We start from the raw sequence: 25,981 nt of genomic DNA on the forward strand, positions 1-25,981 counted from the left end.
CTAAATCATTCACATGCCATTTCACCAGCTATAGATCATTGAATCAATCATAGATTTTAGAACCAATTACACATCATACACTCACTCAAACTTTTGTTCCAAGTTACCTCAATCATGATAAATACATCATCAATAGACAATAGAAAGTAAAATAGAAAACATCAACTGTAAACATCAATCATCAAATCTGTAAACACTAATTATCATATCAAACCCTAGTTTGTGTACATGACTTCAACAAGGAATATCAGTGTATGTATTAGAGAAAACCCCAGTACAAATTTTCACATACTGAAAATTATTTCGCAAAATGTATATATGACCCTTCATAGATGGATCCACGTATGTACAGGAATATGCCCAAACATATGTACATACAGATCTAAAAAAAAGTTCCTGCAAACACAAAATCACTTTTCACAACGTTTATTGTCAACACTCCATACTTTTGAATAAATCATTTAGATCACATTATCATAGTTTTATTAGTATTAGCTACTTAGACGTTTTCAATAAGTAAATCAATCAAGAACATATGTCAACATATTTCAGATCTTTTAGATATGAATCTTCTCCTTGCTCCCTAGTGCACACCTATTTCAGGTCAAATCATTCATAGACAACCCAATATTTGCACACATAACACTTTGATCTCCATCTCTTTATATAGATTTAACCTTATTCAATATCTTAGGCCAATTCCTTAGTAATGCTATTGGTATTATTTGTTGGGATCAAATAACCATTGTTGCACACATTACTATGGGCCAATACCATGGTAAAGACCCTTGGTATCCAAAGTACCACGGTGTGGATTATCTATGCTATTTTTCTTCTCAATACCTACATATGTACGTGACCCTTCTACATAGGATCCGCGTATACTTTTCAAAACTTCTTATTTAACATTCATCTAACTCTGAAATGTCATTTCTCTATTCATATCTCTTCTAGCATCTGTACTAGTCTCCATACTCATAATATTGACATCTTTATCAAGTAGGTTTCCATCAAGGACAACAGATCAGCCATAATGCGAACACTATGTATATATATTGTTACTAAGCATTAACATATATTAAAACGTGAAAGGAAGGGAAAATTGAGTTGTTTAATAATTATATAGTGTAATATAAGAGCACAAGAATTTAGTAAATGAGTAAATATAACGTCAATAGCAAATGTTGCATTTATACAGACCACTTGAAGAGTTACAGTGGGTATATTATTATATTAATTGTACATAAAAAGCTTAAACAAGATCGAGGAGTGCAGATTGCTCCTTTTAACCCATTGTTTATGCAAAGAGGTAATATGAGAATGACATAAGTACATATCTATATGTATTGCCTAAAATTTAATAGTCATATCTAACTCTTTACATAAAAAAAGTCTTTAAACAATTCAAAATTCATGAAGTATGAGTGCAAAGAAGAGCACTTATGTCTGAAGCTAAGGTTTATATTTACTATAATTATAAAATTCAAACTGAAGGAACAAATCCTTCAGACATATGAATAAATTGAGAATGATAGTTATAGCGCTACTGTAAATAAGAGTAAAACCCTTAATAAAATACATAGTTTTTGGTCTTTTGTAGTGATACATGGCATGGAGACAGGTGGGGTACACCAAGATTGGTGGAATATACTAATAGTTAAACCAATAAGCTGGTGCTATTTAGCCCAATAATAGAGGGCTAATGCATTAAAGAGTAACAAATTCCATGTTTATCCATCTAAAAAAGAAATTGTAGGAAGTAAACCCCAAAATAAATAGAACTAAGATTAACACTTTAATATGAGGCAACCCATAGTAATGGAAGCCATTTGAGAATTTTATGGCAATTTATAGGTAAAAGGAAACATATTGGGGATTGAATAGAAACTATAAAATCCATGGAATATAATATTCAAGTAAATACCCTGTTTAATTGGTTCTATAAGAAAATAACTAAAATCTAACTATTAGACTAAAATTTATTAATGTAAATAGAAATATGTAGCTATCAGGTTACACGTGTAAATTCATTTTAAGTTCAAAAAATGTGCATGTGTTTGAATATCAAAAAGTAAGTATATAGTGTTGTTGCTTACGACAAAACATAGTTGAGTGACAATTGAATCAATATAACAACTGTTACAGGAAAAAAGATAAATGCATGCTAATAGATGCCTCTAGCCAAGCGATCTAGTGACAATTCCTAGTACTTGAAATGTATTGAGCAGATAGGAAATGGGTAAAAATTATGGTAAAATATGACAAGAGGAAGCCTAACCTGGAATCAACATATAAAAAAAACTCTTCCATTAGCAAGCCATATTAAAATTACAAAAAGTTCTAAAATTAAATCAAGGAAACTCTTTCTAGAGTTTTCTTAGGTGTCGTGATTCCTAGTTCTTGTTGGAAGGAAACCATCATTGATATCATAACAAGTCTAAGATTCAATTAATAACCTCACTCCATAAATTAAAGTTGACCATGATCTAGGGAAAACGAAACAAGGTGTTACCTAGGATTCAAGGCCTTGCAGAGGTTGTAATTCCATAGATATAGCTACTAAGATATCAATGGGAACTAAGGAAAAAAATGCATTACTAATAATACAAGGGATTGGAAACCCAAAAATTTGAAACTATCAACCTAACAAAGTTGGAGGAAATGTGAAAAAAATAGAAGTAAAGAACCTAAAACCTTGAGGCTAACTCTTACTTGATGTAATTTCTTAATTTAAATGGGGAACCAAGGAAGCCCCAAATGATTTGTGCCAGTAATCTAAACTTTCTCTGAAATAGTAATAGGTAAGACACAAAAGGGATTCAAAAGTGAATTCCCCTCTATAGAAGTGGGATGTTATGGGTAAGGGACCCCAATCAAAAATGTTAGGAACCCCTAAAAGAACCTTGTGTTTACCTAGAACCCTGAAACAAATTTTAAGTGTAGAGTAGCAGAGAATACTAAAACATATTCAAATAAATTAGGGAAACACATGAAAATATTTAAGAAATTACGTAGGCAACCATTCGCTTGGCTATAATAGGAAGCTTGAGTCAATTCAACTATAGAATAATTCTAAGAAAATATATATATCAAGGAACTGTACATGTTAGGGAAATGAAAAACCCTGATATGTGGATTGAACTGGCCAAATTGCTCAAGGGTTCTCTCAGGGAACCTACCACAGATACCCAACATGATAATCGTAAGAAAATTTACCCCATGATCTAATAATGTGATAGGAGTTAGTAAAAATACAAAAATGTTAAAGGAGCATGTCCACTTACCAATACTTGCATCCTCAAGTAGTATTGAAGTAATCAACAAAAACAAATCTCAGACCTTACTAAACTAACCAATAATAACTTGCAACAACGCAAGAAGAGTAGAATGCATAGAACGATTGATATCAAAAGAACCAAAAGGCCTGAGTTTGAAACCCTCCCCCTTAATTGCAAAAAGGTTAATTGAAAAAAAATAGGGTAAATGAGTCAATAAGGAAAGAGTTTTCCCTACAAAAGGAGCGTGAAAAGCTTCTCCACCATTGGATTCCTCAAAGAAATTGGGACCACTCCTATCTGACACTTCATGTGGGAAGAGATGGGTAAACACTGAGGAAAAGGCTATATATTCAAGTTCATTGGTTCATCACCACGTGGGTAAGGTGAAGTAATGTAAAACATAAGGTGAATCCCAAGTGTAAACTCGAGAGTTTAAAATATGCTCATAATATTTTATATTAAGTGACCTTGGGTCCAATATTTCTATACACTAGGGAAATAACCCTCACCACATATGATGGAAGAACCAAGAATGACACACAGTGGTGGTATGATGATAATCCACCTTAATTACTTTTAACATTTAACTTCCTCCAAAAGTATGAGTGTTTCCACCAACCTAAATAAGAGAAGGAGCTGGAATCAAATTATGTTTGTATAAGGAGGGAAGTAGTTAGCCATGAGCTATCAATATGAATTAAAAATAAGGAATCATGGAGTACATATAACAATATGAATTTAGCATCAGTGATTCTACATTAAATATAAAAGAAGACAGTGGGATGATACACACAGCTGTGATAGTAATCTAACAAGAACTTGGTGATAATGCACTAAGGAAAGTTTTTGTTTGTTGTGGAAGTGGGGTATGTTACAAAAGCATACATGACCAGAGCCAACCATGATCAAACAATCTCAACGATGGTCAAACATGTTCAACATGGTCAAGAATGCACAAAAAGTTCAATTATATTCAACCATGGTCAAACCATGTCAACTATAATGAACCATGGTCACCATGGCCATATATACTTTACTTGGTCAATTGTGGCTAGCCATGTTTGATCATGGTTTAGGATGGTCAATATGTTCATTCGTTACCGACCAAATACAAAGATAGACAACATGTTCAAACACGGATGTAATCTACATGGTCAATTTTGTTCAATGATAGCCCACATGGTCAACTATGTTCAACCATAGTCCACACAATTAAGCATAGTCATCTATAGTTAAATGTTGACAACCATGCTCAAACACATTTCCCATAGTCACCAGTGATTAACCATACTCAATCTTTATTTAACAACTTCAACCATAGTCAAATTGGGTCACCAAGTTCAAACTTAGTCGGTTTCATTGAAGAATGGGAAAACCACCTAAACATTTCTCAACCATGGTGACCGTGCTTATTTATGCTCAAGCATAGTCCACCATGGTCAAACAATACCTATCCATGCATAATCAAGGTTTACATGATCATCCATGCTCAAACTAGAAAACTAGCTAAACAACGTTCAACCATGGTAGCCATGGCCAGGATAGACGATGCTTGGCCATGGTCAAATGCTCAACATAATCAACCATGGTAAAAAACGGTTGAGTGGTGTACATGGTCAACAAAGTTCAACCATATCCCACATGGTACACCATAGTCATATATAGTTGTGTTTGTGGTTTTGTCTATTGCTTTTATATTCTTGGTTGATGAAAAGGAGCTAGAATCAATCCATGACATCATTATTGAGTATATTAGTACAACCATATAAATTAAATGGTTGGTAAATGTTGATAGGAATTAATCCACCACTTTATCCTGGAACTTCTTAACTTGTAAATAATGTTTGTTACAATACCATGAGCCAATACCATGGCTTGTTAATACCACACACCTAATATGACAGTGTTCATATGATATTTTCTTTAATTAATTAATTTGAGATAAATTAATTAAAAGAGCATAACTAACTTGGAGAGAAATATTAACCATTGATCTCTATATACTACTACAAATATTTTGGACTATTCTATGGAGGTTAAATCTCCACCATCCACCTAATAATTACTTATAATTAAATAAAAAATTAAAACCGCCTATCCATGAAAATGTAAAGTTAGATTACCCTTTTGCCATAGTTGCTTGCAAAAAAAATAGTAATTGTATTTTTTCAACCAAACTAATTAATTTTTTGGCCGAACTATTTAATAATTTTCAGCTGAAGAACTAAATTTATTTTCGCCTGAAAACTTGGTTGTTTAAACTAACAACAATAGTGCAACGAATTTTTGGCCAGTGTGGGAAAAATTCGGCGACTAGTTTTTTTTGGCTGAACAACTTGTTCGACCAAAAAATTGTATATATATATATGTTGACCGTGAGTCATTCTCAAACTTTTTGATAGTACATTTGAAATTGTTTTGGCAGTTATTCAGCGGTTCATTCGTAGTTGCTTTGGAAGTTATTGCGCTGGAGGAATTTTTGAAGGTATAGCGTGAGTCATTTTTTGGTTTTCTTGTTTTATGTTCATTTTTTCTGTCATGATTTATTTTGGTGATTTGTGTGGTTTTTGCAGGACTCTTGGCCAGCGGAAGAGGTCGTGTAGCTTGTTTGCGCCGAAGGAATTATGTCTCTCTCTCGTCTGACTGCACAAAAACAAAAAACAAAGTTAGTTATCTTCTTGTTTCTACGACTCATCCTCTACTTTCAGTTTCTTTCAATTGGCTCTTTGACGGGTGATGGAAGTCTAGAGTTTTTTTGTCAAACAAAAAAACATATAAGCATATGTAAAAAGAAAAAAAAAGTTTACAATATCATAGTTCGGACTTTCCTATCATCCGTTGTGTCAAATTATACCATATGCATATTTTCCTTCTGAATCTAGAATCCATATGCATATAACTATTTTTGTCTCTACGGTTACGTATTTTGATTACCCAGTGTTATATTTTCTTACCCTTCGTCATATGGGATTTTGTTGCATTGTTTGGTTGCTATGACCAATAGAACGATGGTTGTTTTGAGTTTGAATCGGTGTCTCCATATACTGTTTTTCGCTTTTTAAACCATTGTCTAAATGAAAAAAAAAAAAAAAAAATCAAATACATTTGACTCTTGAGCGATTACCATATATCCTATCATGCACACATAAAAACCCAAAATATATGTTCCAATTCCAATAGTAAAAGGACAAAAACGTCTCACTCTTCGGCTTGTTGGGCGACTTCTAAGTTTCTCTAAGATTTTGAGAGGGAAAAAGATCTTTTTCGTGTGATTATATTATCATATTTTGTTGAACAAGAATTTTGAAAGTTTTAATGAGGTTTCATTGATGTATCCTGAGTTTCGTTTACCATTAATTTTTTTAATTATTTAAAATTTAAATAATTTCAATTTATAAATTTTAATATAAGAATAAATAAATGTGGATAATAAGACGTGTATTAATATGAGTTAAAATTATAGAATATAATTAAATATAAAACCAAATAGATAAATTTCGGAAAACAAGTATAAGATTCTAAGATGAAATCAATTTATAATATTTATTATTTTAAAAAAATTAAAATATAATAAAAAATTCCTACCCAATAGCATCTTGCACATGAATAATGTCAAAGCTACCCTTATGCTTTTATATATGCTTAATGATTCTAACATGACCTCTATTACAACCTCCAGTAACCATTACAACACTAACAACATCAAATTTGATGAACTCCTTGATCTTATATGTCTCTAGGTCAATCTTGATGTACCTAATTGTGCATCCATCATAAGTGTTGAGGTAAGGAATACCCTTATCTCCAAATTGTACAGAATGAACCTTGCAAAGTTTATACTGTGCTTCTTCAACTTTGATTGAATGCAAGTGGAAACAAACTTTTTTTATCATAAAGAAGCCTAAAATTTTCATTTTTTTTTGCAATCAACAGGACATCCATAAACCTTGAAGGATAACATTTGTTTATCCTCACTTTTATATCAACAGAAATAAGTCTCTGCATTACAATGGCTATGAATTCGCAGTATGTGAGGGCATAGTTCAGCTTGTTCCTAAGAAGAAACACAAGAGGAAGGCATTGCATGCCCTTGTATCATTCCTCGTAAGGACTTCTGATCTAGAATTAATATTTAAACATTTAGATTTGCAACTAATGACTATGATCTCTCATAGTAATTGAAATTACCAGTGACTATGATCCCTCATAGCAATTGAAATTACACATATTTCAAATTTCATCTCCAAGGTGATACTAGAGACCAATGCTAACAATGTTCTCTCAAATTTTGTCTTTATGCAAGGAAAATTTAGGCAAATGCACAACCAACTATGGTGATTGTTGAGAAACTGCTATAGAAATTGACGCGACCCTTATTGGTAGATCTAGGCATAATTTAAGAGCAACATTTGTCCACTAGCCACTTTCATAGTAGTAGATGAATAATATGCATTGAGTCCTATATAAAAACAGAGTATATTCATAGTTTATTGAGGCTATGATGATATAGGTGGTTGTATTAAGGCTGAAATATTCACTTGCTATCTCATTGTTTGTATGCAAGGAAAATTCATATTGGAAGCATAGGATTCTAATCATCAAGAGCCTAATGTGAGTAGGAAAAATTTATTGTTTCATAGTCTTGGGTATTAATTAAAATTGGACTTTTATTTCTCCACCATCTATAATCAATTTGTTTTTGACTCTTTATCATTTTATTATATTTATTTTATCATACCTACTATATGTAGGTTGCATCATGCTACTCCAAATTATTATAAATCATAAGATTTGTTTTTTACTAATTTCAACTCTATCATCAATCTAATTTTGATTCTTTATGATATCATTATATCTATTTTATCATACCTGTTGTATGTCCCTTGCAGCATTATGTTAGCCTAAATTATTATAAATTTTAAGTAAATTCTTATTTATTTCAACTCTATAGCAGTTCATATATACATGTATAATGAGGTACCTTTAATCTAGAAGAAAATGTTCATGAAGTTTCACTCATTTCTAATTAATTTATGTCATCTTATCGAAGAGTATCATTATGTTTTCTTATCCTAGTTGGCTCAAACCACATTCCCTAATATCATAGGAACCATAGGGGAAGGAACTGTAATAGTATTAGTCAAACAATATGACTTATTAATGATGCCATAAATTAAAAGTTACAATAGGTTTGTTGGAAATCTTAATGTTCAATTGATGGTTTTAATAAATCTAATATTGGTGTGCAATATATTTGATAAATTGTAAATTGATTTTTTGTTTTTGTATAATATCAAATTCGAGGTCCGATATCTCTCGTATTAAATACTTATATATCTTGTTGTTGCTCAAACTCTTGTGAAGGGAAAGTTGGTCCTATAGGAGACAGCCAATGGACAACTACTAGAAAAGCCACCCACTATCATCTTCTTAGTTGAAGATGTCATGGACCTAAGGTGGGAAGCCCCATAACAAATATCTAAAGAAAATAAAATAACTAAACATTAATATCATAGATACCAAAGGTAGCACGATGATAAAAATATTCATGATGAAAAACTATTCAAACCTAAATCACAATGAATCAAAGCAAAAGAGATAGGCTTGTAGTGAAGAGATAATTTTTTATTTATTTTTGTTTTGTTTCATATTTTTTATTTGGTTTTGTTCTTTTATGTAGTGATCAAGAATCCTATTAAAAAGAACCTATTCTAGCCCTTGCATAATACTAGTAATCATAAATCCCTTACATAATATTAGTAACTGCAAAGAAGCAAAGATTGCACTCAAAATAACTCAAACAATATATTTATTATTATTTGATCATTACAAATGAGGAGAATCCCATATTATATAAAATGGAGTCCTCATTTCTTATAATGAGTTACAATAAGTGGGCTCAAAACCATGAGTACTTAAAACCACTTACACAAACTATGAAGAATATTACAATAATGACAATATCTCCCTCAAAATGCTCATGAAAGGGATTTTTTTACAATATAATAATAAAAGTTCCCTTAAAAGGGTTTACATTGAAATCCTAGGTGCATTAGGAGCATATTCTTCCTCAAATCACAAATTCAATATCCATATATGCAACTAGAATTAAGGAAAATGCCTTCAACAATTTCTCTCAATATTTGTTGAATTGAACTAAGGTGTCCAAGGTAGATAGGTGATGTGGCATGATCAACAATCAACCCTTATTGCCTCATAGAAAAGTATTGAATGACTTATATAGAAGATGAAAGCCCTTACAAATTAGTTGTTTATTGATTTGAATGTGGGTATAAACTTTTTAAATGTGGCAATTTTTGCAACAAAATCATACATAACATGATGGAAAATATACATTGATAGGTTAACCTTTGGTATAATCCAAACTTGATAAACATCACAATATGTATATATATATATATATATATATATATATATATATATATATATATATATATATATATATATATATATATATATATATATATATATATATATATATATATATATATATAATTTCAAGAATTGGTATTCTCATGATAAGTATAAGCTTCATTGAATAGCGAAGGAATATCATTAGGCATTGAAGTACAAATAATTATTTCAGTCTTAGGGGTATGGAGAGTCATGGGAGTAACTATTAGAGGATTAGAGGCCCTAGCTTGGGTTGAAAATCACATTATTTTTTTATAATGAAAAATATTTTTCTCATAATTGAAAATCAATGTACTGTAGCATGTGTTTGAATGTTATTCTTGTGCATTCCAACATGAGAATATTTGTTAAGACGTTTTCCCAATTGCATTGATTTGCAAAAAATAAATACATTATTCATTTTATTGAATTTGATTTTTACAGGATCAGAAAACCCATCAAACATGGTTGAAAAATGGACATTATGCATAGAAGTTTCTTGTTATCCCAATCCAAGACAAGTTGTGATTACTTATGTGCTATAAAATATTGTGATGAACAAAGTCCTCCAAAGAAAACAAAATGTACCTAGAATGACAAAAAATAATGAAACATATTCTATTGCACTAATAAAAGGCTTAGGAACAATTAGGGACTATGGATCCAATGGAATTGTAGTCTTCACCAATTCTGAACTTGTGTGCAACTAGATGAAAGGCATGTACCAAGTCAAAAAGGAGAAGTTAAAAAAACTGCATGGAGAAGAAAAAAATATTGCTAGTCAATTTCAATCATTTAGCATAAGTCATTGTGCAAATGTTAATAGGATTTATAGTGATCTATTATATGGGGCAATGGAAATTCCAGATTTGTGTGTGAAATATCAATTGGTGTCAAGATGTTCTCCATCAAAATTTATTGATGGACATTGTAAGGTATATTTGATATGTGCGTTTTTTAGTTATAGATGTGGTGTTTTTAATGACCATGTGTTTCTTTCAATACTATACTAAGTGTGCCCCCACTGTGTAAGCACAACTTTGTGAACCTCACATGTTTTACAAATTTTTATCTTTAATTCTCAAAATGTACACTTCGACATTTGTGTTTTTAGTCTTGAGTATATTTGAAATGAAGAATTTACACCAAATAATTTTGAAGAAACCCTTGGATAGTTACATTTATTTGTCTTATTAATTTTCTGAATTCTTGATCTTTTTAAATAGTAATTTTAAATATTTTTAAATATATGAGGTAACTTGGGTTTTTCTAAAGATCATATATATATCCATCCATCCACAAATGTGGATCAAGGGCATGGATAATCACATGAGAAGTTACCACATGATTCTTCGAGGCGTAAATGGGATAGAGCATCAACTAAGTCTCATGCATCAACTAGAGGGTGAATTTCTATGCATGCTGATGAGATTGGTCATGGATCAAGGAGAGTATCAGATGAATCAGGGGAGGGCCATCATTCATTACATCATTAGATGGTATATATATGTTTATGTGAAAGTTATTAAATGATATTTGTAGAATCATATGTAGATACATATTGAAGTGATTTTTTTTCAATTTAGTTTTATTAATTTTATAAAAATTCCATATTTTTTAGGAGCATCTATCACTAAGTCAAAGAGAGTATGATATCAATCAATGGATGATCCAGGTGGATCTTCAAAAAGTACTAGTGGAACGGTAAAAGGCTCAAAAATCAAAGTGGAATAATTTGGATAAACTCAACATCAGATCGAAGTGCTCATCATCCTAATTCCAATGGTGCAAACTACACTCAAATCTGAGTTCATCTGAAGAAGTTATAGCAAGTCAAAGATCAAGTTTGACTTGTCCAGGTGGCAGGAGGAGATGACATGGAAAAATTCTTAGCGAATTGAGAAGTGTCAAGTGGTAGGATGCCATTTGTCCCGCATATCGCATATCGCAAAAAGGAGAAGAAGCAACTTAAGGAAAATTTGCCTTAGGCAAGTTGCGATGCGATAATGGCATATTGCAATCACAAAAGGGCAAGTGTTAAGAATAGATCCCTGACAAAGCCAGTTGCGATGCGATAAAATCATGATCTTCTCACAATCAAAGATCATAGTGGGATTAGTCGAATGGGGTATCACCCAGCCTCCACTGATTGCGATTTGCGATGGGTTTCGGACCTGATATTTTATACGTTGTATTTCATAACCTCGACAGGTCCACTGTTATAGCAGTTGTATAGACTTTGATATCCACCATGGGGAAGCATCGATTGTGATTTTCAATGGGGTTTTGGGATACGACACTTTATATTTTATATTTCATACTCCTCGTGGGTCCATTGTATCACAGAGTGCCTGTTGTTTGGTCTTGGTTTAGACCACCAATTGTGAGGAACGTCGATAGTCATGCCGCCAAGTAAACGCATAGTTTAAAGGAGTTTTCGCCATATGTGTAAGGTTGTTTACATGTCTTATTTAGGCCTAAGAACCTCTGTTGGGAATCAAGCCCGCCTGCTTAACTTAGTCTATGGTTGGAAACTGCCCAGGTATTGAGGGATTTGCCGCCATGCTTATATAAAGGGCCATTTGTGTTAGAAGAAGGAAAAAGGAATCAACGAAATAGTTCAAAAGAATTGCACACAGCAAACCCTAACCTGGTAGCAAGCCGGGACCTCGCCTTGAACAACAGGGAGGTTTCGAGAAGTTGCAGAAATCCCAATTGTCTAAATTGGGTGTTCAGATAGGAGGTATAAGTACTATAAATAATTTTTCTTGTAATTTTATCTCCTTTTATGCCACTTAATGAATGAAGGTCTCCCCACTATTGAGCAGGGCTTGGAGACATAGTCCTTCATGGATGAACTCTGTAATCAAATTTTTTGTGTCATGTTTTCTTGCTTATCATGTTATTTCCACATTGTTTTATGTGCTTTTAAGTTCCATGGTTAATAAGCTCTATTTCATGTAATATCGATGCATCTGTAAGTAAAAGATCGTGGATGAAGTTTGGTATCAGAGTAGGTCTTTGTTGATGCGAATTGTATGAGTATATGATAACCTAGAACAAGCCACAAAAAGGAGAAGGAATGCTTAAGTCCTTTGTTCCTAAAGTAGGACGTAAAAAATGAAGAAGAAACATGGCCAATGAAGAAGCCCGTTGGGAAGAGGAACATAATTTCCACAAGGTATTCTATAATATGGCAGAGAAAGTGGATAATCTATTTTCAGCGTATGAGAAGGCACTTGGGCACAAGAAGGAAGTTGCCGATGACAATAGATCAGAAAATCATGAAGGTGGTGGAGAAGAGCCCCCTCATTCTCATTCTTCAAGTGATAGTCCTCATCACTCTAATCATGATTCCAAACATACATCTAAGAAACCGTTCTTCAAGCTAGATGTAAATTTTGACCTGCCCATATACAATGGAGAGTGTAGTGTAGAATTTTTTTTTAATTGGATAAGATAGATAGAGGTCTACTTCTGGATTCAACTGATAGAAGAAGATGAGGCAAAGGTCCAGTTAGCATCTCTTTGGCTGAGTGGCACTTCTCTTGTTTGGTGGGAGAGCAAGTTGCAGAAGGGAAGCAAAAAGTCGAGTAACCTTCTTTCCTCTTGGTCTAGTTTTTATTTATGCATTGAAAGACCAATTTTACCCTTTGGGTTATAAACAAAAGGCACTAATGGAATGAAAATATCTAAGGTAAGGTAAATTCCAAAATGTGCAAAGCTTCACTGAAGAATTTTGGAAACAAGCGTTGAATTTTGGCATCTCATTAGATTCGCCCAAGATTGTAACTAAGTATGTTGGTGCGCTACATAGTTACATAAGACACCTGTTGCTATTGTTCAAGCCTACTATGATTGATGAGGCCAGTATAAAGGTGATTCATCTTGAAAGTTGAGGCAAGAATGACAGAGATGATCAAGCCAAGAATACACAGTTCAACCCTTAGCATGGAAAATTCTAGAAGAAAGGAAAGGGGAAGGCTAAGAAGGCTATTGTGGCCAAGATAGGGGTCAGAGCAACACTGTCTTGCACTCATTGCAAGAAGGATGGTCATGACGAGGACCACTGTTAGAAGTTGCATCTGGAGCTAAGACCGAAGATATTCATCAGAAAGGGGAAAAAAGACAATGGAAATAGCACAAGACCTGGGATCAGATTCCACCGATGAGACATTGATCACATCCATTGGTGCAAGAGGTACTCTCATTAATAATAGTTCTTATTCAATTGCAAGTACTAGTAATTTGAATGAGCATGTAAGTATTGAGTGAAAGAGAATTGAACTATTCCACATTCGAGTTATTATAAATCATAAAAAGGTGAAAACTCTGTTCGATTTAGGTTCCCAAGAAAACTTAATCTCAGAGTCCTTAGTTAAAAATTTAGGCCTCGAAACTAAGCCTCATTCGAGTCCATACCCGCTTGGTTGGGTAAGCAATAAAGGAAAATTACAAGTAAACAAGCAGTGTAGGGTCATATTTGTTACTGCTTCCAAATTAGTTGATGAGCAGAGTTAGATGTTGTGCCTTTGGATATATGTGGAATTATCTTGGGAAGTTCGTATCTATATGAAAAAATAGAATTTTTCTTTTGGCATGAAAATAAATACCACCTTATGAAGGATGGGGTAGAATATATAGTCAAAGCTCATCATACGAAATTTCTAGTCTTGCCAGTGCATGACAAATTAAACGACTGGTTAATTCCAACAAGGGGTGCATTCTCATGGTAGTTGGAGCAAAAGAGGCCGAGATGGCTGACGCTTTCAAAGGTTGTGATCTTGATCATAAGAAATAATCATTTGAAATTGTTTATGACTATGATGGATTGTTTCAGGAACCAAGAGAATTGCCCCAAAAATAGGAAATCTAACATGAGATCCATTTACAATAGGATGCTCCTTTACAAAATATTGGCATGTATAGGATGGCTTCTATCGATATGGAGGAGATCAAGAAACAGGTGCAGGAGTTCCTAAATTAAGGGATCATCAGACCAAGTTCTTCTCCACGTGACTCATCGATCATGTTAGTGCCAAAGAAAGACGACACATGGAGAATGTGTGTAGACTATAGGGTGCTAAAATTTTTTACAGTGAAGAATCGATACCCTCTCCCTCGCATTGATGAATTATTAGATCAGTTGAAATGTTGTCTATTTTACAAAAATGGATTTGCGTAGTGGATATTACCAGGTTAGAGTTTCAGAACAAGACATTTGGAAGACTACATTCAAAACCAAACAGGGGTTGTTCGAATGGATGGTGATTCCATTCGGATTGTGTAATGCTCCAACCATGTTTATGAGGGTAATGAATGAACTATTTAGGCCTATTCTTGATAATTTTGTGCTTCTATATATGGACGATATTCTTGTTTATAGTAGGACATGGGATGAACATGTCGGTCATGTGAAGAAAGTCTTGATGTTCTGAAAAATGAAAAACTAAATGTAAAGTTGTCAAAGAATGAGTTTGGTAAGACCTCTTTGGTTTGTTTAGGCCACATAGTGGGTAATGGGAAATTGAGGATATATCCCTCTAATGTAGATGAGATTATGAAATGGCCTGAGCCCACAAATGTTACAGAGGTCTGAAGCTTTTTTGGCATGGTACAGTATTGTAGAAGGTTCATTGTGAACTTATCTATTATCGGAGCTCCCTTACATGCATTGACTAGTGTGAAGTAGGCCTTTCAGTCAGGGGGGAAGCACCAGAAATCCTTCAACATGCTGAAAGAGAAGATTAGCACCTCACCAACGCTAGCCGTACCAGACCTTCAACAAAATTTTGAGATTGAAACAGATGCCAACAGATATGCCATGGGAGCTGTATTGATGCAGGAAAGGAAGCCTATATGTTACCATTCAGAGACTTTATCCTAGTTTGTTGTGAATTGTCCCACATATGACAGGGTGTTGTACACCTCGGTTCAGAGTGTAAAGAAGTGGAAATAATATCTGATCAGCAAGGAGACCATCATTGATATGGATCATTATCCCTTGCAGTACCTTCAGTCCCAGACCAAGATTTAGCAAGCCCGTCATTTCAGATGGATAGGATTCCTCCAACATTGTCATATGGTAATAAAATACAAGAAGGGCGCCAGAAAAAAAGTAGCATATATGCTTTCTCGCCCTCCTATTTCTACATTTTTATTTTTTCAGAATTCTTATGTATAGTTAGAAATTTATGTTGAACAATATGCAAATAATGAGGATTTTAAAGAGATTTATGCAAGACTGACTCGTGGATAGTAGGTGGACAATTATTATTTGTAGGAAAAACTATTCTTTCACCTTGGAAAACTATGCATACCCATTGATGAAAGGGTACATGTAATCTGAGAGGCTCACACCTCTCCCGTGTCTGGTCATTTTGGGGTTGAAAATAATTTATGTCATTTACAGAGGTTTTGTTTTTGGCCTCATATGAAAAACATTGTGACTCATTTTGTAAAGTTGTGTGATGTGTTCTATTTCAAAGCCCTCTAATAAAAAACTTGAGCTATACACACCACTCCCTATTCCGATTCGACCATGGGAAAGTGTGTCCAAGGATTTTGTAGGTGGTTTTGCTATGTCTGCGAAAGGTCACGACTATTTGTATGTCATCATGGATCATTTTAGTAAAATGTGTATTTTAATTCCTTGTAAAAAGTAGGTCACTGCTGAGCAAACTACTTATCTTTTCTTTCAACATGTTTGGGTCGATTTTGGGTTTCCCACATCTATTGTGTCAGATCAAGACCCTTTCTTTCTTCAAGAGTGTTGACAGTGTTCGACCCACCAACATGTAAGGGGATCTCCCTGGTAAGAATTCCCAATCAGACCTCATATTGTTTGGTGTAGGAGTCCCAAGAGTGGGTCATATGCTAATGCCTTGACCGCGATGTCGCACAGAGGCAAGATATCTGTCTCAGTAACAAGGGTGTGACCACTGTAGTGAGTCAAGCAAGGTGTATGAGAGGTTCTAACATAGGTGGGTTCAGATGAGGATGAAGGTGAGTTCCAGGTTGAAATGTATTAGTCGCAACTCAACTAGGAACACACAACACACAGGACATACATAGCTTCTGGCAGAGAAGTCCACACGGACGCGGCACTCACAACATACAAGGTAAGGCAACACGTATAACATTCATGGATAAGTCTAAATGAGCGCAATGGTTGTTATAGTGAGCTTCATATGAAAGTTTTGTCTGATTTTTGACAGAGCAGTCGACATGGATGGGACAATGTTAACAACATATACAACACATTTCCATTAATAGATTATGCATTACAATAAATGAAACAATTCATATGTAGAACACAGGTTAAAGAAACATGAATTACAAGTGTTAAAGATCAGTCTTACAACAAATACAATACATGTGTGAAAATGCACTAGCTTCTATTATATAAAGAAGTCTAAATTCCAATCATACAATACATCCATGTAAACCTGCTAGCCCCAACAATGAAATGTTACAGCCACATCCGCCTGCTCCTCCAAAGATATAAACTAGCTCCATGTAGTGGAGAAGCCAAGGCACATTACAATATTGTCCAAGCTTTCTTCAAGATTGCCTTAACAGAAGCTTGGCTGAGCAAAAGCCCATCCAATGAGTTATGTGGGACTATTTAAGCAAAGGGTGGGGTGACCCTTGAAATTCCCCTTTGTGACAGTTCAACTACCCCCATGACTCTTCACCTACTCTATGACTCTTACATACAACTATTGACACTTGACTTACACTTGACATGACTCAACATCACAATGCGCATGTACTCATGTGAGACAACATGGCTTGAGAAAGTCATGCAAGACATCATTGGCACTCGGTCCGTTGTGATGAGAGCAACTCTTTGACATGCTTGTTCATCCGTGATGGTGTGCATGCACCTCATGGTGACATCTTGCTGAAGCAAAATCTTGCCTCCATTACAACCAGTGCATTGGTTCGGTCCCTTCATCCAGCTCGTTTTCTAACATGCACATGGTCTTCTTGGGTGCGGCTGAACTAGAAACACAATGATGCATAGTGTTTGCTCTGATCCTCAAGTGTGTGCTGGTGGTCATGCACATCAACTTGCCGAAGTACATGTTCAGCTCTAGTTGAACTTGCTTCTTGTCTTCACCTTGGTGAGTGTGCTGAATGAGTTGGGTTGCACGCATGCGCACAATGACATGCTTGCTGCTGAATCCCTTGCATGTGATTAACAACACTGATCATCATGTTTTCTCTATGTTAGATGTTGCGATGGATATTTAACTTGTATAGGCGCAGTTTCATCCGTGAGTACACGTTGCGCCCACTATTGTTCTTGATCATGTGGCAACTCATTCATCTGCCTGTGCAGCTTCATGTTCTTCCTGAGTTGTGGCTTCGAAACATGCAACTCCTTCTCTGTTCCATTCTCTATCTTCACACAATCTTCATGTCACGTCGTCACCTCATAGCCTGATTCTCCAAAGTTTCTTTCATTATTAGTGGATATGCTTGATCTTTCAACTTTCTTCTGCCTCTATGTTGTCAACAACTTTCCTCTTGCATTCATTTCATTTGCTGCATTCGATGTTGCATTTGCTGTATTCACTGCATTAGGTATGCTACCTTTAGCTGCTATTCATGATGTTGCTTTCTATGATATCCTGATGTTCTTGTCTACAAAAAACTTGATATCTTCATGAGTAGGCAAGTTCATAGACATTTGATCAACTACATCTCCAGGTGTGCTTCGAATGGTGTCTTCGTCTCCACTTTCTTGGAAACCATTGTACCTGCACTCTTGAGAGGCAGTTGAACACCTACAATACCTAGATACATGGCAACACTCATGGAAAGCAATCTTTCAGTTGGAAACCAAAATGAACTTGAGAACTGACTTGCAACATACCTATGTGACTGATCGTGAAGGTTGCACAATTTCGGCCGAGAGGTCGGGGGACCGACTACCAAGACTAAACAAGGCACAATCTGGGCTACTGAGAGATCGACGGACTATTAGAACTATGCAATGCACAGTCTAGTTTGGCTATTGTCTGTAGGGATTGCGCAATTTGCAATCTGAGCTAGCAATGGTTGCAGGCTCAGTGACTGCATTGCTAAATTTTCTTGGCCAGTAGTGACTGTCCCTCAGGATTGTGTAAACTAGGCCTGGGGAACAAGTGCTGGGCAGACATGCACATTTTTTGGAAGGAAGACAGAGCATTCCCTCTCAGGATATCACAATGTTGTCTTGGTGAGGTAGAGTCTGGGTCGAGGTTGGCCAGACTCACTAACGGGAAAATGAAAGTGAATGTGAGTGTGAATGCATGCCGATATTGAGTGTAAGCATAAGTGAATGATCATGCATGTAAATGGTGAATGACAGATTTAGAAAATGGAACAACATGCATGTGGGTGAGGCGAGTCTCCGAATCGGCGATCATTCGTGAAAAATAGTTTCATGCATGCAATAGCAGTGAGATGTTGACGAACGCTGAAATGGTGTTAGGAAAAGCTAATATAGATGTAAATGGAAACAATCATTGAAAGAAATCAAGCAAACATTACTCATACAAGAGGAAACACAAAAAGCGACAAAAATGCAACACAAGGCATGGGAAGTGGGCTTACCCCACAATAGTTGAGCTGAATGTGTTGACTTCTCCTAGATATGATGTGGGATATCAGTGCTACAAGGTTGATGTGAGGAATGAGCTCTGCAATGTCTAGTTGATGAGTTTTGATAACATTGAGGTTGTAACGTGCATGCCACAAATCTAGGGAAAGCGACACTTGGTGGGAGGTTTCTAAAATGATCCTTGCATGTAATCTCCAATAGCTAAACATAGATCCATGAAACAAGGGATGCCTTTTCATGCTTCCTTGGGAGAAGAAGCCCATGCATGCAAGTCAGTTTTGCTCAATCTCGGAGGGAACCGGTCAACTCAAATGCACATGCAAGAGACTTCTCGACTATTGGAGAAAAATGTGCATCTCTGGCTAGGAGCTGGGCTGGCTGCCCAGGAGATTTGCACACTTTCTTGGTAGAGCAGCTGACTACTGCCTAGATTTGTGCAAATTCTGGGCTGAGCAGCCCTGCTGGTGTTATAGACATTTTTGTGCCCTACAACCCCAAGCATGAAATGTCCATAAATCAAGGGCTCCTAAGTCCCTAAAAGTGTTGTTCTAACCCCTAAAGGAACAAGGTCAACCGATTACAGCTTCTCCCAAAAGTTCTCCATGAAAAACTACTCAGAACTGGTCAAAACTGGATCATTGCACTTGCTCCATGGCCAAAGTGCGATGCATTGCACCTTGTACACACGGGAAGTGTGTTTCATTTCAAAAAGCCCTTCTATGGGGTGCGTTGGACGAGAAAAGACAAGTGACGGAGACAGTTTGCGAGGTGGATGATCATGGAATCTTCCAGAAACTTCTCTTGGGACACTTGCCTCTCAGAATCACCCAAGGATGAGTAAGAGATCAATGAGATCTCCAAGTGGCATCAAGAACTATCAGAGAGAAGACACTAATCAAAAACCCAGAGCTGACTCACACCTCTGCAAATATCTATATATAGATCTCTCATCCCAGAGATCCAGAGGTTGGAGGCTAGAATTTTGCATATTGTAAGGAATTGATGTTGGTTTTTTGAGACAAACATCAGATTGTTGGGTGATCTATGCTTTGTTTGAGGTGAAGAGCGGCTTCTTTGCTGGGATGTTGATGCTGGTTCAGGAACCACTGGTTGTAACTCCTCCTGGATCTTTTCTTGTTTATCAATAAAAGTTATTTGAGTTTTCCTCCATGCTTTTGTATCATTGATGCTTTTTACATTTGTATGGTTAACTTAAATCTGATCCTAAGTTGTTTATGAATATAGATCCATGTCTTTGTATAGTGTTCTTCTTCTGTGATCTTACAGGTACTTTGTGAAGCTGGGCAAGTAAGGGAGCAGGTAGCTGGAGACTATCAAAGAAGAGAGGGATTGGATCAAAGGATTAGCGCAAGACACAGGTTGGTTCTTTCTATTCCTCTCTATCTATAGTTCATAAAGGAAATACAAAAGTAGTTTTTCTCTGTTTGTTTCTAAGGCAGCTGTCACACCTTAGTGGGATAGAGCAGTTCTAAATAGACACTTTTCCCTGTAACAAAATGGCGACTCCGCTGGGGAGCTAATTAGTTTGTTTGTTTATCATTCTTTGCTTGTTTGTTTCATAAACTTATAAGTAGCATTCAAACTGCATTTGCCATAACAAATGAAAAGTAGACAACTGCTTCTTCAATCCATTCACTGGATTTGTTTATGATTTGAACAAATGATTCACAAACTATCTGATTGCCCTTGTGATAGCTCATAGATCCTCCTTAGATATACCCCTAATTGTTGCATTACTGATTGCTTTTTACTCGGCCAAAAACCAAGGACTGAACTGCAAACTGTGACCCGGAACCCGGACAGAGTCTCGTTTCTGGCCCAACGCAGGTACTGTTAAGAGATCTTGAATTTCAGCGCACTTCTCGAAAGGGCAACCTGCGCTGCATTTCAGATTCTCTATGTTACAGGTGCGTTGATCAGAATAGCTCTGTGCAGCTGTGGTTCTGGTGCTTCATTCTTTCCAGTTCTATCTCTGAATTTTGCTGCCTGTGATCAGTATATGTCTGTTTGAAACCCCTTTTCCTTGTTGTTATTCTGCCTCCTTTGTACAAAAGAACTGTAGATGTTTTTTGTGTGTTTGTTGAGTCATTTACAGTTCTCCTTAGCAAAAGTAGCGTAATCGTACTGTCGTCCTTTGAGTTGAATCTGTCGTAAGTGTCGATTTCAATTGTAGGAAAGAGTTTGATTGCTGTTGATGGTCGATTATCCTGTTACTATTGCTTTTGGTATGAATTTCTAATTTTCTAGTGTCAAGAACAAGTATTCAATTCAAAATCATAAGGTGTTGTAATCGTCTCCATTTTTTGATTTCGAAAAGAAACTTGTTTATGTTTGTCGCTTGAAAAGAAATTCAGATTTGTGCATCAACTTTTTTTTTAGCATCCATATACTAAGAAAGTTGAAAAACAAATACATGCATGTGCATTTGCATATAGACAGTATGTTTGGCTTGATTTAGGAAAGTGCATTTACAGTGTGCTCTTTGCTCTTTGTGAAAAGGTTTTGTCTTTCTTTTCCCTAGTAGCTAGGATTTTAATTGCACAAAAGAGATAAAAAGCTTGTTTATCATCTTTAGATTGCATTTTAGGAATTACATCTACATCTCGTGGTGAACCTGAAAGGCAAACTTCATAAGCAAGATCAACTTAAAATAAATTCAATGAATCTAACAACGCTTTGGAACTTAACGCACAACATTTAGAGGTCTAGGCTAGAGAGATATTCCGGCGTCGTAAAGCCTGGTAACTATTGTTCTCACTGATGGTTGGGTGATTCCTCCACTTTGAGACGATAAGTGCCAGTACGAACTTGTGCTCCCACGTACCGTCGAGTATATTTTGGGAGACCCCTATAGGCTTAAATCCTTTATCCATAGGAAGCCGTGTCTGCCGCCCTATCGATCGCAATGCACTGAACACAGGATTCGGGAAGATTGACTGTCGTGCCGTAAAAAGTATTTTGCAGTTTTGCGATTGGTTTGGTACTCCCTCTACCTAGATTTCCAGAGCAGTCCCTTTCGTTCCTTTTCAGACTCCTTAATGGAAAAGGTCCATCTGAGCACTTGTCACTTCAGGCTCATTAAAAATCGAAGGAGACTAGAGTCATCTTTTGTTTTTTCTCGACTCTTAAAAACTAAAAAAACAAGTTGTGTCAAAGCGTCTAAAATTCATTTAATTCGGAAACATACTTCCCCTTTATTTTAGTTGATCGAGTAATTCGCAATGGTGGAAGAAAGTCAATCGAAATTGCTAGAAAATCTTTTGGATAGACTAGATATGTCTGAACAACCGTCGACATCCAGGACTGTGTCATCCGACGCAGCAGCAGTAGAACCTCTTGCTGCTACTCCAACAATGCTCGCCGGTATACCATCTGTCCAGGCAAGTTATCAACAACAAATCGGAGTCCAATCGTGGACTGTTTCGACAACATGGTCTGTTCCTATTTCTTCATCCGGATTATCATCTGGTATTTCTTATGTTGAAACTCAACAAATTGATCCAATGTGTCTTCAAAGGCCAATTTACCCTTTAAGTACTGGACTGCCACCATATGGAGGGCAGTATGCCTTTTCATTGTTCCCTCCCAGAGAACAACCATATGGGAGTTTACAACAAAGTTCAGGTCAAACTGGAATTACATCCAGCGGTTGGGTACCAATACTGCCTCAACAACCAAGGGTTGTATATCCAATGCAACTAGTCCACCCTGTGTCGAATATTCCAACTATACCTGCTGTGGTGACTGCATCGCAAGTACAAGCGCTACCTGTTGTATGTCTACCCCAAGTTTCTCAGGTTGCAATACAACAGCCTCTTGTCTCGACAACTGAATCACAACCTCAGGTTAGTGCCTCCTTATCTAGAGCGACTCAGGCTCAAACAAGTACTATGACTCCTCATCTTGGTCAATCATCCAGTATTGGGCAACAGCAAATGGTCCAACAACCATGGCTGGTTCAATCTCAACAACCGCTATTCCAGCAATCATATCAAGGACCTGAGCAACAAGTCTTTGTAAGTAATGGGCAACCGCATTTCCAAAACGGTTATCAACAACCATATCATAATGGTTATGCCCATCAACCTTGTCAAAGTTGCTAGCATCAAATACATTATGCTAGTATGCAAAGACCCACTGCTCAGGCGATTCCATCTTATCCTGGGTATGCTTCGCCTAACCCGAATCAACAGTTGCCCTTTGTAGCAACTCTAGAATTACTAGATCTAAATCGGTTGACGAATGATCCAATTGCTTATGCCCCTTGGTGGCCAGCGATTCCGCATAAACTTCCCTCAGATATTCCTAAATTTAATGGAAATCTGGGTGAAGATCCATCGAATCATGTAATGACCTTTCATCTATGGTGTTCATCAAACACCCTAAATGATGATTCGATAAGACTTCACCTTTTTCAGAGGACGTTAACTGGTCCGGTGGCAAAATGGTACATCGAATTGCCTAGAGCTTCATTCGACAACTTCAGTACCCTAGCCACAACCTTTTTAACCCATTTTCAATTACCGATAAGGTACGAAATGGGAACGGAACTCCTTACCAACTTCAAACAGACGACGGCCACTCACATATCTGATCATATACATGAGTGGCGACGTCGTCATAGAATGGTAAAAACGTATGTTCCCGATCAGCTCTTAGCTGAATGGTTTATCAAGTCATTACTACCTTCCATCACGGAAGATGTGGCAAAAGGGGGAGTCGTCACAGAAGAGCAAGTTATCGCTCGTGCGCAATATTTGGACTTGATTTACACTCAGTCCGGCACGCTCTACGATAAAATACCTGACGCCCCTAGACCGGAATTCTCAGTTCCTCCTCCTCCTAAATCAAACAATGACTCTCATGCCGGCGATGGTGTGATTGGTGCGACAGACATGAAATCGACAAAGGCTACATCCAAAAAGGCCCGTAAGATTTCTAGTCAAAATGAAAATGAGGAACTTCTTTCCTCGGAAGTAAATGTCGTGTCGACCGACAAGGGCAAACAACTGAAGCAACCAGGGGACAAGAAGAAAAAGAAAGGGAGAGAAAAGAAGCAGGATGAGTCATCTCCTGAAAAACCTTCTACAAACCCTTCTGGGCAAAGGAAACCCCCTGCGAGTTGTCATATATGCGATGAGGATCATTGGACGAGAGATTGTCCACATAAAGCTGAAGTTAAGAAACTCTTTAAGATTTCAAAAACCTCAGCAGTATTGACTGATCCATTTCCAAGCCCAGGAACCAAACTGGTTGCTAATCAAAATGGTTCCCGATCCCAAGTGCTTATGTTTTCTATCTCAAAGCAGCAAAATGATGCTTTGACAAGGAATAAAGATTACAGGAATCCACAGCTGTCGAATAACAAGGCTAATGAACAACCTAGTAGTTCGACAACAACTTTGACCAAAGTTGTGTCACCCATCATTCCTGAGCCAATAATAAATCCGCCAAAGGGAGTAGTACACAAATCGACATTTAATCCTTGTGCTAAAGTAGCACAGAATTATAATATAGTAGAGGACCTGGCCCAATCGCCATCCGCTATGTCGACACTTGAGGTACCACAAAATTTCCCCTCGCAAAAGCAGGATATATTATCAGTAATAGGTGGGATTTACCCAATGGATTCCAATCTTGTGGCCTTTGATCATAAAGGATATGACCCACAGTTACCAGCTCAACTAGCTTTCCTTATTCAAGTGAAATCCCTCAACAAAAATATGCATCGAACAATTATTGATGAGGGGGCATCTACATGTATTATGTCGATGAGTTGCTGGAAAAATTTAGGCTCACCACCCTTGTCGAGATCGTCAACGACGTTAAAATCATTTAATGGATGATCATACACTCCATACGAGATTTTAAGTAACTTGCAAGTTGAACTGGGGGGAAAAACAATAGAAATTGATGTTGAAGTAATCGACGAAAATATCGATTACAACATCCTACTAGGAAGGCCATGGATATATGCCATGGCTACTGTTGTATCGACCTATTTTAGGAAGATTACATTTCCATTTCAAGGAGGAATCACAGTCATCGACCAACAAACATTTCTCCCCAACAGTTCACAAGTTACGGGAAGCATTACAATGATCCATGGAAGTAATCATTCGCTTCAAAATATCAGAGTATCTCTCCTTAAAGACCCTGCCTTAATGGGTACTTTTTCCCTACCGCCTCCGAGTAAGATGGCGGAAGTGGCCACAGTGGAAACCTGCAATATGAAATCTTCTATATGTAATGGATTCGGAAGATTCCTAAACACTTTCTCAGCATGGATCATCACCCTAATAGAAATATTGTAGCAATCAATTTTCTTGGCCTGGGGGGCAAACCCAAATAAACGCTCATCGAGTGTTTGGATAGATAGGTCTAAGGAACATGGCACCTCTTCAGATCCTTGGTCACATGTACATTCTACAGACAAAGGAATCATTCAGTCAATGATGTTAGGGGAGGCACCATGGGAAGATTACCACCATCGTTCCCATCTCCCGGATTACAATGAATATTATTCCGATGACCTTAATCATCCTTCAGTTTTTGATTTTCTATCAAATACTATAAATACAGTGGATTCTGAGGATAGTTCTTTGACTATGTCAACCTCATTAAAAAATGGAACAAATCCCCTTTCCAAATCTTC

At 36.4% G+C, this 25,981-nt stretch overlaps 1 pseudogene; it reads right to left on the minus strand.

Moving 5' to 3' along the window:
- Window positions 1-6,838: 6,838 nt before the first annotated feature.
- Window positions 6,839-25,981, minus strand: part of LOC149231927 (small ribosomal subunit protein eS4x pseudogene) — a 69,862-nt pseudogene continuing 50,719 nt past the window's right edge.

Source organism: Pinus tabuliformis, chromosome J, assembly GCF_031772625.1.
Source record: "Pinus tabuliformis cultivar Carrire ecotype Pingquan chromosome J, CPIR1, whole genome shotgun sequence".
In the NCBI taxonomy this organism is placed as follows: domain Eukaryota; kingdom Viridiplantae; phylum Streptophyta; class Pinopsida; order Pinales; family Pinaceae; genus Pinus; species Pinus tabuliformis.